The following is a 12,610-nucleotide window of genomic DNA, read 5'->3' as shown; positions in this document are numbered from 1 at the left end:
TTATAATACTCCTTCCAAGAGTTTGAGAATCCTGTAGGGATACTGTCAAATAGGTCAAGTTTCTCCTGTTTCTATGCTATGTTCCACCAGAATCATTAATCCTGGTTGCTTGGTGAACATATCTTTAAAATCGTATACAGTGTCATGAGCACCGTTGAGCTGAATGCGTCAGCACAATGGCACACATAATACCACAGAAACAAGAGCAAGGGATTAAAAGATAAGCAAAATGATGCACAACAACAGACACAGACCCCGAGGAGAAGGGAATGACCCCGGCCGGAAAATCCAGTCAAAAGTACGCAAAGGGGGAAGAAAGAGTGACAAAAGACAGGGCGGAACACGAGGCACACCTGGAGCTGTCAGCAGGAATGCAAAGGATATCGCCCAGCTGAAAGTAATCACCGGCCGGAGAAAGGAGAAGATTACGAGAGAAGCCCGGGGCACCAGCAGGGGCCCCGCGACCCCTCACCTACCGGCAACGAAGCATACAGGGCTTGGGGGGATGACACAACCCAAGGTGGGGGGGCGCTGACCGGCGCGGGCTATTTAAACCCCGTATCGGCGCGCTCCCTTCACTCGCAGCTTTTTCTAGCTATGCACTATGCTGAAATAAACCAGAACCTGATTTCCCTAAATTAGTGTCTGTGTCTTACTCAGTAGTAGGCAGCGCATGACATAAAGCTGAGAGTCCTAAACTCAGCCTCGCCAAGCCCCACCGGACAAGAACGAGCCGCGGGAGGAACAGACGGCGAGAAGAACACGAGCGGAGAGCGATGGAGCCGATGCGCCGAAACCAGGACGGGCGAGTTGTACGGCGAGAGGCGGAGGAGAACCGACAGCGGCTGGAGGCAACACGACCCCCAGGAGCCACGGACACCCTCCCGGCCCACCCCGAGCCTCAGCCCCACCCCCGGAGGGAGGCGGAGGCGACCTGACCACGGGAGGGAGCAACATACCTCCCAAGACCCACGGAGACCTCCCCGCCCCACATCGCACCCCAGCCACAGGCGTGGAGCTTCAGCCCAACTGCAAGAAATGCGGTGGAGGACGGAGGGGCGAACCAGCCGTTTCGCTCCCAAGTCGAGGGAGCTGACCAGCGGACGGAAACGCCTGAACCCCATCGGTGGCCCAACTACGCGGAGACGCCGACTGGTCCGATCACAGCTGCGGCGCGGGCCTTGGACCGAGAAACGCAAGCCAGACTCACGGCCATGGAAGCCCAACTAAGGGACCTCGGGACCATGCTGCAGTCGTTGATGTCCTCCATGCCTTACATGACCATACCAGCACAGGTACCCACCCCTATTCAAACCCCGAGCGGGTCTTGGCACCCCATGGGCCAAATGTTAACAGGCAAGCTTCCCCGGCGGAAGAAGCCACGGGACGGGACGCGAGGAGGGGGGACCCACCGAACACCAGGGCCCCAAAGGACTTCCCCATTTCCTTCGACGGGAACCCTACGAAGCTGTCATTTTTCATCACGAATGCCAGGGAGTTCATGGGGCGGCACAGACACTCCTTTGACTCCGAAGCGGACAAAATCGCAGCCGTGGCGATCAAGTTGCAAGACAGGGCGGCGGACTGGTACGTCCAAATGTACGAGTCCAATTCCCCAGCCCTCTCTGACTTTCACGCCTTCATCACAGAGATGAAGCACTATTTTGAGGACCTGCTAGCCAAGGAGAGGGTTAAAAGTGCGCTTCAAGCCCTCAAACAGGGCACACGAACTGTCGCGGACTACGCCCTCGAATTTAAAGCCCTCGCAGGGAAGATTAACGACTGGTCTGAGACTACCCTGATAGAGATGTTCAAAAGGGGCCTCAGCCGCGAGGTACTCCAATGGGCACTCTATCGGGATGACCCGGAGACACTGCAAGGCTGGATCTACCTAGCGGGGAGAGCGGAACACGCTCACCGCACTTTCTTAATGATGACGGCAGAGGACAGAACAAGCAACAGCCCAAAGGTACCCTCGCCACACTTGGGGCCGGCCGGCCCCACGTACCAAAAGAAGAAGTTTGCTCGCGGACCCTGCGCAAAGTGCGGGAAAATGGGGCACAAAGCGGCAGACTGCTTCTCCAACAGAACGCCGACTAGTGCTCCCAAACCTGCACTGAAAGCGCCCTTCAAACCAACTAACCCACCCCCCCCCCCGCCGGATGACCGGAGCCACAGCAACACCGGACAAAGACTTGGACGCTTACTTTGCGGGGGAGGACGCTGAAGTCCCAGACCGGCTGGCGGGAAACGCTCCCCGCCTGCCTTAAAACGCGCCGCGAGGCAGGTGGTGGGACAGGGGCGCGAAACACATAGACAGAGCGACGAAAGCTCCGTAATAATGGGGACAATCAGGCTTTCCTTCGGCACCAGAGCCACCACGGCTGCGGCGCTAGTGGACTCGGGTTGCTCCAAGAACCTGATTCACCCCGACATCGTCGCCAAGCTCGACCTGCCTTGCCTCCCCCTCCCCACATCGCTGGCTTTCCACCAACTGGACGGCTCAACAGCGGGAGGGAAACCAGCCACGACGCAGACTGAGCCCGTCACCCTGCAAATGGGCACCCACACCGAGCAAACATCTTTTGTGGTAACCCACATAGGGCGACCCATCATAGTACTAGGAATACCGTGGCTCGCGACCAACAACCCGCGCATTAACTGGAAGACCCGCACCTTCCAATTCGACGACGGCGCGTACCGGGCTCCAGTTCCGGCGGGCAGGCTCAACCCCACAGTGGGACGGGCAGAGGCAGTAGCCCAGGACAACACAGCAACCCCAGAAGAACTACCTGAACAATATACCGATTTCTCAGAGGTCTTCGGGGAAGAGGAGGCGGACCAACTACCCCCCCACCGCAAGACGGACTGTAGAATTGAGCTGCTTCCCGATGTCCCCTTACCCAGGCCAAAGATTTACTCGATGACCCCGAAGGAGATGACAACCCTCCGGGAGTTCATCGATAAAAACCTGGCTAGGGGTTTCATAGAGCCAGCATGCTCACCGGTCGGAGCGCCCATCCTCTTCCGAGAGAAAAAAGACGGCACCTTACGGCTCTGTACCGACTACCGGGGCCTCAACGCGGCGTCCCTATCCAATAAATACCCCCTACCCCTCGTGAAAGACATGCTCGCCCACCTGTCCACGGGGAGAGTATTCTCCAAACTGCACCTCCGCGAGGCATATTACAGGATCTGAATTAGGGAGGGGGACGAGTGGAAAACAGCGTTCAACTGCCCTCTAGGCGCCTTTCAGTACAAGGTACTGCCATTCCGATTAGCGGGGGCCCCGGGAGTGTTCATGCAGCTCATCAATGAGGTACTGCATGAACACCTGTTCCAAGGGGTACTAGTTTACATAGATGACGTCCTCATCTATACCCAGACGCACGAAGAACACGTAACCTTAGTCAGGCAAGTCCTCGAAAAGCTAAGAAGGGCGAAACTCTACGCCAAACCATCTAAGTGCGAATTCCATAAAGCACACCTAGACTACCTGGGGTACCAAATCTCCGGCAAGGGCATAGAAATGGACCCTGCAAAAGTCAAGGCAGTGGTGAATTGGGAACGCCCACGTAACAGGCGCCAACTTCAAAGCTTCCTCGGCTTCGCGAACTTCTACAGGTCATTCGCACGGGGGTTCGCGGAGATAGCCCTCCCCCTAACAGACCTACTCAAAACTAAAGGGGCTGGGGACACACGGCGAGCCAAGAACCCAGGGACAGTACTAAATTGGACTCCCGCATGTCAGACAGCGTTCAACAGACTGAAAGCGCTGTTCACAACGGAGCCAATCCTCGCACATCCGGACCCAGAACAGCCGTTCGTGGTCCAAGCCGACGCCTCAGACTTCTCCCTGGGGGCCATACTGCTCCAAAAGGACCCTGCAGGAATCCTGAAACCATGCACCTACCTGTCAAGGAAATTCTCAGAGACGGAAAGGCGCTGGCACGTATGGGAGAAGGAGGTGTTCGCGGTAAAATCGGCGCTAGAAACATGGAGGCATCTACTGGAAGGGGCCACCCAACCATTCGAGGTCTGGACAGACCACCGGAACCTCGAGGCCCTCCGGACGCCCAGACGCCTCAGCCCGAAACAGGTCAGATGGGCCCAATTCTTCAGCCGCTTTAACTTTCAACTGAAGTTCATACCGGGCAAAAAGAACTTCCTGGCTGACGCCCTCTCCCGACTGCCCCAAGACGAAGAGCCCGTCCCAGATTTGATTGGGACGGTGCTATCCGCTTCCCAGCTGGGAATGGCAGTGACCACCCGAAGCAGCGCTCAGAAACAGCTCAACCCCACGTCTCAACTGACGGCAAGCCAACCAGAGAACAGACGGCACCACCCGCGACTGCCAGGAGGGATACGCGCGGACCTCACCGCCGCCCTCAAAACCGACCCCTGGCTACTAGCAAACCCCAACAAGGTGACAATGGAATAAGACTTAGCATGGGGGGAAGGCAGAATATATGTCCCGGATTCGCAGCGCCAGGCAATCCTGCGCAGATCACATGACAGCAAACAAGCGGGACACTTCGGGTTTCTAAAGACCCTGCACCTAACACAACGACAGTTCTGGTGGCCTGCATTGAGACGGGATGTTAAGGCCTACGTAGCATCCTGCCCGATATGCGCAATGGCCAAACGGGCACCAGGAAAGCCTCCGGGACTACTACAAACGGTGGCGGAGCCCTCCCGACCATGGGAGGAAATCTCCATGGATTTTATAGTAGATCTACCACCCAGCCAGAAGAAAACAACCATTTGGGTGGTGAAAGACTACTTTTCTAAACAGGCGCACTTCATCCCCTGCGCATCAGTCCTGTCCGCCCAGCAGCTGGCTAAACTTTTCCTCGTACACGTGTACAGTTTACACGGATGTCCCGTACACGTGGTGACCGACAGGGGCACACAATTCACCTCGAAATTCTGGCGGGCTTTTCTAAAACTGATTGGGACCCAACAAGCCCTATCCACAGCCTGGCATCCCCAGACGGACGGAGCCACGGAGATCCTCAATGCCACACTAGAACAATTCCTACGTTCATATACCAATTACCACCAAGACGACTGGGTCGACCTGCTTCCGTTTGCAGAAGTCGCCTACAATAACGCCATTCACACGAGTACAGGGAAAACCCCGTTCGAAGTAGTCTCCGGGCACGAGTTCATACCCATACCGGAGCTACCGCAACCCCCGGGACCCCAATTGGGCGCAGGCGACTTGGGACAGAAGATAGCGGAATCATGGCCAGTAATCACGGCAGCGCTGAAGGAAGCACAGTCCGCCTACAAAGAACAGGCCGACAAGCACCGGCGCCAGCAACCGACATTCCAGGTAGGGGATATGGTCTACCTCTCCACCAAATTCATGAAATCACCTCAACCCTCGAAGAAACTGGGGCCTAAGTATATTGGGGCGCTTCGAGTAACACAAATAGTGAACCCGGTGGCAGTACGCCTGGACCTGCCGCACAATCTAAGGAGACTCCACCCGGTATTCCACAGCAGCCTCCTGAAACCAGCAACCACCTCCCGATGGCACCCAAGCACGCCTCTGCCCTCCCCAGTGATGATCGACGGCCAACATTTCGAGGTAAAAGAAATACTCGATTCCCGCCGACAACGGGGCACACTACACTATTTAGTAAAATGGAAACACTTCCCCCACCCAGAATGGGTGGCAGCTCAACACGTTAAGGCACCGGACCTGACCCAAGCATTCCACACGACGTACCCCGACAAACCAAAGGGGCGCCCAGCCGAACCGGCCCCTTAGGACACACTTCCCCCCTCGGGCCTCCCCCGCCACCCGCGTCGCCCCCAGGGGAAGGGACCCCCCAAGCCCGCGACTTGAGTAGACCTCCTTCCCCCTGAGACTCATCCTCCCCCCACCCTCACCGGGCCCATTGGGGAGGGAAGATTGGTCATAGGTGCATCGCCAGAGGGCAAATAGCCATGATGCACACATGACAACACGGTGAACATCAAAAACAAAACAATCAACAAAACAAAAAGGATCCTACCTGGAGTTGAAACAGCACCCAACCAGCCACGCCTCCTCTGACGACGAACTGAGCAAGAACGAGCAGGGTGTGGTCGAGGCATGCGCACTCGGAACACACCCAAAAAATGGAAACGCGGTAGAGGGCGGAGCAAGGGGAGGGGAGAAAGCACTCCGGCGGGAAATATCAAAAAAAAAATTTGACAGCTCTCCCGGAAAAAACCGGAATGCCGGGGGGGGCTACCATTCGAAAGGGGGGCACTATGTCATGAGCACCGTTGAGCTGAATGCGTCAGCACAACGGCACACATAACAATACCACGGAAACAAGAGCAAGGGATTAAAAGATAAGCAAAGCCACGCACAACAACAGACACAGACCCCGAGGAGAAGGGAATGACCCCCGCCGGAAAATCCAGTCAAAAGAACGCAAAGGGGGAAGAAAGAGCGACAAAAGACAGGGCGGAACACGAGGCACGCCTGGAGCTGTCAGCAGGAACGCAAAGGATATCGCCCAGCTGAAAGTAATCACCAGCCGGAGGAAGGAGATGATTACGAGAGAAGCCCGGGGCACCAGCAGGGGCCCCGCAACCCCTCACCTACCGGCAACGAAGCATACACGGCTTGGGGGGGATGACACAACCCGAGGTGGGGGGGCGGTGACCGGCGCGGGCTATTTAAACCCCATACCGGCGCGCTCCCTTCACTCTCAGCTTTTTCTAGCTATGCACTATGCTGAAATAAACCAGAACCTGATTTCCCTAAATTAGTGTCTGTGTCTTACTCAGTAGTAGGCAGCGCATGACATACAGTCTTTTCTAAATATTTCTTTTGACTTTCAGATAAATCTGAATTAAGATGCACTTTTCCATGTGATAGTTGCAGTATTATATCCCAAACTTGGTCCAACAATTCTGGTTTTCTTTCCTTTAGCATAAGCAAAGCCATCTGAAGGTCAGTTCTATCATGCCATTTCCTTAAGAGGTTAGCATAGTAAATTTTCCCTTCTTCCAATTCACTTTCATATTTCAGTGGCCCAGTTCTCCTTAGTATATAGGGACCTTGCCATTTAGCTTGTAGTTTGCCAGGCAAAAACAATAATACTTGGTCTCCTACATTGAATTGCTTTGATTTTAAACTCTTATCATATTGTCTCTTCTGTTCTTCTCTGGCTGTTCATAAATGTTCCTGGGCAATGTGTCCTAGTTCCTTTAACTTGTTTCTCTGAGTTAATATATATTCTATTAAGTTCTTAGGACTTCCTGAGTTTTCACACCAACCTTCCATAATAATGTCCAAAACCCCTCAAGGCTGCCTTCCATAACTCAAAGGGACTAAATCCCATGGATGCTTGTGGGATTTTCCTTTATGTAAAAAGCAAAAATGGCAGCCAAGTATCCCAATATTCTGGGTCTTGACCTGTGTATTTCTGAAGCACAGCCTTCAGGGACTGATTCATCTATTCAGTGACACTACCTGAGGATGATAAGGACTGGTACACACCCCTTTTATTCCTAAATCAGTTTAAAGATATTTAAGCAAAAATTAGATCCTTGATCTGTGAGGATCTCCTTTGGTATGCCTACCTTACTAAAGATTTTGACCAGTTCCTCTGCTATAAATCAACACCCTCTTCCCTGTGGCAGCCCTTCAAGTATTGGAAGACTGCTATCATGTCTCCCCTCAGTCTTCTCTTTGTTAAGCTAAACATACCTAGTTCCTTTAGCCATTCTTCACAGGATTTAGCCTCCAGACCCCCTCAGCATCTTTGTTGCTCTTCTGTGCAATCTTTCTAGGGCCTCAGCATCATTTCTGTATTGCTGTGACCAGAACTGGACGCAGTATTCCAATTGTGGCCTCACCAGTGCAGTACAGAGTGGTACTATCACTTCCAATGATCTTGATACTACGCCTCTGTTGATGTAGCCCAGGACTGCATTGGCTTTCTTGGTAGCTGCAGCACACTGCTGACTCATTCTTAAGTGGTGGTCCACCAGGATACCTAGATCCCTCTCAGGCACCACTGTTCATCCAGGTACTACCTATCTTGTACTTGTGCATCTGGTTTTTCCTGCCTAAGTGTAGGACCTTACGTTTCTCACCATTGAACTTCATCTTGTTGGATAGAATCCAATGCTCAAGTCTGTTAAGATCCTTCTGAATCTTGAGTCTATCTTCCAAAGTGTTAGCAATTCTCCCCAGCTTTGCGTCATCCGCAAATTTGATGAGTGCCCCTTCAATCTCCTCATCTAGGTCATTTATGAAGATGTTGAAGAGCACTGGGCCCAAGACAGAACCTTGAGGTAGCCCACTGCATACTTCCCTCCATGTAATTGTAGTTCCATTAAGGATCACATGCTGAGTATGCTTGGTCAGCCAACTGCAGATCCATCTGGTAGTGGTACTGTCTGTCCCATACTGTTCCATCTTACCAAGAAGTAGGCTGTGGTCTACTTTATCAAATGCCTTACTGAAATCTAAGCATACTATATCCACAGCATTCCCCTGGTCCACTAGTCACTTTATCAAAGAAGGCAATGAGGTTTGTTTGGCATGACCTGTTCTTAACAGACCCATGCTGGCTTCTAGTAATCAGCTTGTTCATTTCTAGGTGCTCACAAACCTGCTGCTTGATTTCCTTTTCCAGGATTTTCCCAGGTATTGAGGTCAAGCTGATTATTATGTAGTTTCCTGGATCCACTTTTTCCCCCTTTTTAAAGACTGGAACCACATCAGCTCTTTTCCAGTTCTCCGGCAGCTTCCCTGTGCTCCAGGAGCTCTCAAAGATTTCATTCAGTGGTTCCGAGATCACATCCACCAGCTCCTTCAGTACCCTGGGATGTAAACTGTCCAGTCCAGGAAACTTGAATTCATTCAAAGTAGCTAGGTGTTCTCCTTCTAATTCCTTATCTATTTTGACCTGCATTCCTCTTTAGTCTCCCACGGTGCTGCTTTTGACAGGTTGGACTATCTTTTCCTTTTGCATAAAGACAGATGCAAAAAAGGAATTAAGCAGTTCCACCTTCTCCCTGCTGCCCATCACCTTCTTGCCATCTTCTCCAATCATTTCCTTGACTTTACTCTTCTCCTTATCAAAATGTTTTTGTTGTTGTAAGGGCCCTAAGTTTTGCAAGGGCCCTAAGTTGGTGCCCATTTACCCCTATGGGTTCACCACTAGCTTTATCAGACTTTTGTAAGGCTTTTTCCTTTTTAGGACATCCCACTTCCCCTATTACCTATCAGCATGGTTAGGAAGGATCCCTGGTTCCTTCCCCTCCTGTTTCTGCTCCTTTACTTCAGCCTTAGACTGGGCTTTTGTGGTTACTCCCACTACTTTAGCTTTCTCCTTAAGCCTTTTGTTTGAATCCAACCTTAGTAATTGGAAAATCTGTTCCAATCACTAGTTGACATGGTAATTTAGGGATTACCCTTATCACCATTACCTGTTCATTTCCCTTTGCATGTATTGTGGCTTTAACCAATGGGACCATCTCAGTCTGCCCAAACACACTTGTGAAAGGCTCTTTTCCCATATATACTGCCTTTTTTACTAAGTGAGGACATGCTAACGTCCTTCTACTCTCAGTATATACCAGGCCTCTGACAGTCACACCATTAACTTTTGCTGGAACCATAATTTTGTTCCGCAGAGGTGTTTACACTACTGCAGACATTCCCTTTTTCCTCTGGTTTTTACAGTTATTCAATAAATGTCCACTTTTCCCACAGTTGTAGTAACTACAGGTCTCTCTAACTTCCCAATCTCTTACTTTCATTTGGGCAGGAGCCAAAGGCTTCTTTACACCTTTCTTCTTCAGCCCTTCCTGATCTTTGTGGTTCCTACTTTCTGTCATGGATTCTTTTTCAAACTGTACCCAATTAGACTGACCCAGACTCAAGAGAGCCACCAAAGCACTGGACCCTGGACAGGTGGATTTTTCTATCTCCCTATAAGGGTTGGGGAGATGTTTTATTTTTAAAAAAATACAAAAGTGAAATATGAAAATTACAAGTCTGTGAGTGTTTCCTATTGTCTCTATCTTACCCTACACTCTATTTCTATTGCTACAAGTAAAACTTTCTCTGCACTATATTCTATTATTACTTCTATACCATTACTATTACTTCTATATTATATACTATTATTACTGTAGAGCAGTGTTTTCCCCTTGCAGACACTGTTCTGTCTTTAATTCCTCTCTCTGGGATTTCTTCTACTTTTCTCTATTAACGGCCAGCATGTAAAGCACTTGGACCTTCCTCCATTGTGCTTTGCCTCTTTTTTTTCCTCTGGACTAGTCTCTGTGAAGGAAAAACAGCCTTTTTTTATTTGGCTGCTTTTCTGTTTGCTGGTGACTGCAGAGCTTCCAAAATACATCTATCTCCTCCATTCTCCTCCCACACCTGTTTCAAGGTTGCAGCTTTATTGCCGTCAGCTGGGGAAAAGGCTCAAATAAGAGGGGACAAAGGCAGAACAGGTGCCTGCTCTTCCACACTTTCTTTTTTCAAGTTCATCATTCTCCAAACCCATAGGCATTTCTCCCTCTCCCTGGCCACCTCAGAATTAGGCTATAGATGATGGGACAAACCCTACAGAAGGTGGCTATGAAAATGCCATTATGGTAATACATATGTGCAAAGGAAAACTTGAAGGGAATCTTCTACTTGCTTGGAAACATATGTAAAAAACAGAGCTTCCATCACACCATCAGGGCTGCCATCTTGACATCTTTTACCATATCTTGTGGGCATCCCTGTAACTAATGGTATTACACATGTGCAAAGGTAAATTTGAGGGAAATTTTCCAGTTGCTTCAAAATGGTAAGCTACTAAATGCAGATTAGCCAATGCAACTACACTGTTTTCAATGTCTTTGCTGAAATTGAACAGATAAGTTTGCAGCAGCACATAAATAGGGTAGGAGTTTTCATCACAGGTCAAAGCCATCAACTTGCCTTTTTTGACCTCATCTTGCTTGCATCCCCATAACATCGAGTTTTTCCCCATCTTTTTAATATATCTATATTACATTTTCAAAACATAGATAAAAAGATAAAAAAGATTGAAAAAAGGACTAAAAAAACTAAAAAGGTGCAGAAATTAATAGAAAAGAATACATAAAGAGTGAATTCCAACTATCTACAGTGAAGATGTGGTGAACTGTGGTGTTGGAGGAAAATTCTGAGAGTGCCTTGGACTGCCAAAAGATCAAACCAGTCCATCCTCCAGGAAATAAAGCCAGACTGCTCACTTGAGGGAATGATATTCAAGGCAAAACTGAAATACTTTGGCCACATAATGAGAAGACAGGACACCCTGGAGAAGATGCTGATGCTAGGAAGAGTGGAGGGCAAAAGGAAGAGGGGCCGACCAAGGGCAAGGTGGATGGATGATATTCTAGAGGTGACGGACTCATCCCTGGGGGAGCTGGGGGTGTTGACCGACAGGAAGCTCTGGCATGGGCTGGTCCATGAAGTGACGAAGAGTCGGAAGCGACTTAATGAATAAACAACAGTGAAGATATACATAAAAAATACATCAATCTCGTACTCTAATTTTAACAATAAGAAACATTATTTCTATAATTCATTTCATCTCACTAAACAATATTCTCATCCAGCACAATTTTTTCCCCCACTTAAAAAACGAAGAACCCATCAAACACAGTTTTTACCAAAAAAAATTTAAATTATTATCCCTCATCCCTATATTTAATACTTAATTTAGCCCTCTCTGCCAAATTGATTAAACTTATTGTATAGGACCCCTAATACTACTTTCTACCACTATAAAACAAAGGGAAAAAACCTTATACATGTATAATAAAAAAAATTATTATTCACATAAATCAAAACATTACAAGGGATAAAATTCCATTTACTATTCTTAAAAAAAAGCATAAAGAGGAGAATACCCCACTTTGTACAAAAACCTCAATTAACCTAAATAGCCATGTCTCCTGATTCTTCTCATTTTCAAAGAATTCCTCTTTTGCACTTACTGTAATTACCCATTCTAGGCGTAATTACCCCACCCTGGTGCAATTTCTGAGGTAAAATTTTGAGAACTGTGCTTCTTTGAATATATCTTTCTTTTTCTCCAGGAGGTCTTTCTTTATTATCATTTTCTTCAGAGTTTTAATCCTCATAGCCCAACCCTTGACCCCAATCTCAAGTCTACTATTTCTCCCCATCCTGGATCGGTGATGGCGTCTGGATAAAATGGCTTCTTAATCTTGAAAATCGTCCCTGAGGGACACCTTCTTCTTGAGCAGAACCAGCAGGGCGAAGGCCGTTCACAAGCCCGATTATTTTACCAGAGGGAAAAGCATCTGTCTGCTGCGCTCCTGCCCCCGCCTCATTTCTCTCAGGTTCCTCGCGCGTGGGGATTTCTCCGTTCAGACCGCTTATGTCTCCGGTTCAGCTGCGGATGACCGTTCCCAACGGCTCCCCAGAGATTCATGGGTTGGGGACTCCGGCCCTTACTCAGCCGTTTCCTGCCATCTCCCGCCGAATTCCAGGGACGGAGGGCCTCACTCGGCCCGAGATCCCCAGTCTTCCGGCTTCTCTTCACAGGGCCTTTATCCGAAAGGTGAAATGAAAAAT

General features: G+C 49.5%; 1 pseudogene; it reads left to right on the top strand.

The window, feature by feature from the left end:
• Window positions 1–12,610, top strand: part of LOC134491938 (zinc finger protein 345-like) — a 105,019-nt pseudogene that overhangs the window by 45,344 nt on the left and 47,065 nt on the right.

Source organism: Candoia aspera, chromosome 2, assembly GCF_035149785.1.
Source record: "Candoia aspera isolate rCanAsp1 chromosome 2, rCanAsp1.hap2, whole genome shotgun sequence".
Lineage (NCBI taxonomy): Eukaryota > Metazoa > Chordata > Lepidosauria > Squamata > Boidae > Candoia > Candoia aspera.
The sequence above is the reverse complement of the archived record's forward strand: the minus strand, read 5'-3'. Positions and strand labels throughout refer to the sequence as shown.